Source organism: Dromaius novaehollandiae, chromosome 19 (genome assembly GCF_036370855.1).
Source record: "Dromaius novaehollandiae isolate bDroNov1 chromosome 19, bDroNov1.hap1, whole genome shotgun sequence".
Taxonomy (NCBI): domain Eukaryota; kingdom Metazoa; phylum Chordata; class Aves; order Casuariiformes; family Dromaiidae; genus Dromaius; species Dromaius novaehollandiae.
In genome coordinates this window covers 4,861,565-4,861,775 of record NC_088116.1, presented here as the reverse complement: position 1 = coordinate 4,861,775, position 211 = coordinate 4,861,565, and positions in this window count along the sequence as shown.

Sequence of the window (211 nt, the reverse complement as noted above, 5' to 3'; positions counted from 1 at the left end):
TTATACCCTTAGAGCAACTTAACTTCCAAACAGTTTTTAACTCCTGGACTCCCAGGACATTACTAGTGCCTGCAAACTTACGGTCATAAATGAAAACACTTGAAAAGCTTTCATTCTGCTGAATTAAATGCTGGGAACAATTCTTTATTACTGTGCTTGGGCAACATTCATACTTTGAAAAATATTTAGAAAAGCACATGGTTTATTAAGA